Here is a 4,311-nt window from a genome sequence, read left to right on the forward strand (position 1 = left end):
ATAGCATATTAAAAAGCAGAGACATTACTTTGTCAACAAAGGTCCATCTAGTCAAGGCTATGGCTTTTCCAGTGGTCATGTATGGATGTGAGAGTTGGACTGTGAAGAAAGCTGAGCACCGAAGAATTGATGCTTTTGAACTGTGGTGTTGGAGAAGACTCTTGAGAGTCCCTTGGACTGCAAGGAGATCCAACCAGTCCATCCTAAAGGAGATCAGTCCTGGGTGTTCATTGGAAGGACTGATGTTGATGCTGAAACTCCAATACTTTGGCCACCTCATGTGAAGAGTTGACTCATTGGAAAAGACTCTGATGCTGGGAGGGATTAGGGGCAGGAGGAGAAGGGGATGACAGAGGATGAGATGGCTGGATGGCATCACCGACTCGATGGGCATGAGTTTGAGTAGGCTCCGGGAGTTGGATGGACAGGGATGGACAGGGAGGCCTGGCGTGCTGCGATTCATGGGGTTGCAAAGAGTCGGACACGACTGGGCGACTGAAATGAACTGAACTGAGACCTGCATGAATAACCTCTTCAAGAAATGTTTTTATTTGTTCACCAAATTGTCATTCAAGGGTAATATTTTTTTTTTTTTACACTCCTGATTCCATGTTCACCCTTCTGCAAAAAATGTTTTTATATCTTTAAAATGTCACTTAATTGTAAAGGCTTAGAATTACAAGTATAAGCAGCATCTTTGAACATCATAGAACTATAACTTAAACCTATTTCAACTGTTCTCAAATATTTTTAAAACAAAAATCTCACTCCTGTAGAATCCTAAGCCTGAGAGAGAAACTCGCTTCCTGAAGGCCTAATCCAAACCTTGTTTCACTTTGCCAGAAAATTTGGGGGAAAGCATTCATTTTCAAAGTTTGAAAAATAAGAGATCTCTCATATAGATCTAAATATTAATCTTCTTTTGAAAAAATTAATAATAATTAAAAATTAATTTAAAATTAATTGATAACAATTCATACCACAGTTGCTATAGGTCTTTACAGACTTGCTGTCCATGACTCATCACCAGTCCACTTTCACTCATTTAATTTTCCTTCCTGGGTGACATGGCATGATGTCCCCCAACAGAGGGAAGACCTAGACTCTTGGTAAAAGTTACCACCTGGATTAGTAATAGTGGCATTTTTCATGTCCAAAGACATTACATAAGAATATTTTAATGTTTTCTTAGGTTTCCTATGATTAAGTCATCTTTTACTATTACATTGATGCTACATCTTTCTTTTCTGATCTCCTATCATTGAACTTTCAGAGTGCTTCTCTAGTTGTATAATTCCAGTTAGTATTATCAACCATTTCTCACATTTAAAAAAAATTTCTTATCTTTCAATGAAATGAAAATATTAAATTTCTCCTCTTTTTTAGGGAAATAGAAAAATCTATTCTGTGTCAAAATAGTCATTATAATACCTTCAGAATTTCAGATTCAAAACCATAATGCAGTGGACCCTTCAAGGTTTGTACTTATAACTATAGCCCATAAGCCCATAGTTTATGCCAAGTGAAAATTTTATTTCCATTTAAAGTATAATCTCAAATATCACAAGATCAACTCTTTACCTCTAATACATATACAGTAATAAATAAATGGCAGTAAAGTACCAGGGTAGAGAAAAGATTGCTCTTTGGTAAAGAGTAATTGGAAGTAGGAAAAGGAATATAGTGTCCTACAGTTGCTCCTGTTCAATTTGATTTAACACTGGGAAAACGGAGACAGAACATCTTAACCAGCCTGGCCTAACCTATGTAAATTAATAGTGAAATAATGTTACCTAATATAATTTGATCAAGTCATTTCCAGGCAAAACTAATGTCACATTCAGTAGCCATAAGCAGATTTCTCTCTCTCTCTAAAGAACCCTTTGAAATAGAAGTCTTCAAAAGTGATGACAATGGGACAGACGGGCATGGTCTCAATTGAGAGGTGGCATCCTCCTTGCATACTGTCCTGGGGGGCAGGGGAGCCAGGTAATTGGCTCACCACCATGCAGTCCCCATGTTGTTGGCACCACTGCTGGCTTCCCCAAACAAATCATTTCATTTCTACTGCTCACTGTCACAAACCGGAATCTCAGGCAACAGTGATCAGGACCCCTTTCATTGCTGAAGCTTTTCTGAGGCAAAGAGGGAGCACCTCCCTGAATGACTGAAGTCTCTGCTTTGATGAGCCCCAGCTGCCTGATAAAGCTCTGCTTTGAGATAACTGCAGGCAGAGGAGCAAGAGGTGTTAGCGCTGGAAATGTAAGAAGTTGGAGTCTTTTCCTCTCTATGTGGAATACCTGCAAAGTTGTGGAAAAGAGAACAATGGTGGTTTCCTCTGTGTGTGTGTGTGTGTGTGTGTGTGTGTGTATGTGTGTGCACGCGTGATTCATTTCCAACAGACATACTTGTCAGGTGTTGCTTTAAATGTGGCCCTGCCTGCAAACGCTGCAGGTGGATGACACTGAAACAAAGAAATGGGGGCTTTCATTTTACAAACACTTTCCGACTCCTTGGAAAAGACTCTGATGCTGGGGAAGATTGAAGGCAAAAGGAGGCAGCGGCAGAGGATGACATGGTTAGATAGCATCACCTGCTCAGCAGACATAAATTTGAGCAAACTCCTGTGGGAGATAGTGGAGGACAAGGGAGCCTGGCGTGCTGCAGTCTACCGGGTTGCAAAGACTCAGACATGACTTAGCAACTAAACAACAACATTTTCTGTAAATCATTGTGTTAATTGGGGATCGGGTAGTGTGTTTCCACAAGTAGGCAAAGGGAATATAGTATTTATAGAAGCTGTCCATGTACAACATGCACACTGTAGCTTTGACCCTGTGTGAGAAGAGCAGACAGCCTGTTTCAACTCATATTAATTTTAGAAAATTAAGAAGAGCTTTGTGGGCTAGCAGCTTGTCAAGTCTTATGACTTCAAGTATAAAATAAGAAAAGCAGACTTTACTGAGGAACTTCCCCCACCCAACCCTACCCATGACCAGCTCTTCCAACTCTACTGCAAACCTATTCAAGGTTCTGGAATGTCCTCCTTGCATTTGGTTTATTTTCTGAATTCAATCATAATATAACAGTTGTCTATGGTTTTGTTAATTGGAATGAATAGCAATCCTTCTTGTTAAACTTTATCTTACTATATGCACTTAATGGGCTTCCCAGCTGGTGCTAGTGGTAAAGAACCCTCCTGCAAATGAGGAGACGTAAGAGACACAGGCTCAATCCCTGGGTTGGGAAGGCTCACTGAGGCGGGCAAGGCAACCCACACCAATATTCTTGCCTGGAAAATTCCATGGACAGAGGAGCCTGGTGGGCTACAGTCCATAGGGTCACAAAGAGTTGGACAGAACTGATGTGATTTAGTGATGTACACTTAATTCAGTATTATTTCTATATGGAGTTGGCCCAGTTCTTAGATTGCTTAGTTGTCCCAGAGCCTGGGATGAATGTTTTGGCCTCAGTAATTATTGTCTACACTGTCTGAATTTGTTATATAATTACTTGATATTCTGCTTCCTTTTAACTGTTTAGACGTGGCCTTTGAACACTTGGCATTTTGCTCACAGGAAGGAATTTACAAATGCGTTCCTCGGCGATAAATGTAATAGCACACGATGATATGAATCCTAATTAGAGAATCACACATCTCTAGTACATTAGGGTCAAGAGCTTTGGAGTATCAGAGTAGTGTGTTTATCTCATTAGTATATGCAGCTTTGGAATTGATTATTGCAATAATAACAGTTGGTTTTTTTTTAATTAGGGTAATTAAAATTTGTAGTGTTTCCTTCTTATGTTGGGTAAACGTTAGTTGTATGTGTGTGTGTGTGTTAACTGTATATTGGTTTAAGCTTAGTCTTTAGGGTTTTGGTTTTCTAAGATCTGTGGCTCTTCTTTGTAAATAGGCAGTTTATAGGAAAGGTCAGAATGCTTAACACAGATGTGATGTAGTAGAAAGAGAGAAGTCAAGGCTTATGTTAAGTGGGAAATAAGCTCTGATATAAACAGCTCTTTACCTCCGAGGATTGTCTTGAAAATGCCTTTCTTTTGCCTTAAGTGTGCTTGTACTGCCCTTGATTTCTCTAACAACAATTTCCCCCCTGAGATCTGTAAGAGTAAGGCAGGAAGTTATCTGGCTAAAATGATTTTTACCTTGTGGTAGAAAGATACATCTGTCTCTATGTATCTCTCTACTTATCTTCTATCAACAGATATTCGATAAGCAGTTACTATGTTCAATGATATACTGGATACTATGGAGGAAAACAAAGTTTTTCTAGATAGTGTATCCTGGATTCA

Source organism: Cervus canadensis, chromosome 9, assembly GCF_019320065.1.
Source record: "Cervus canadensis isolate Bull #8, Minnesota chromosome 9, ASM1932006v1, whole genome shotgun sequence".
NCBI classification, from domain to species: Eukaryota; Metazoa; Chordata; class Mammalia; order Artiodactyla; family Cervidae; genus Cervus; species Cervus canadensis.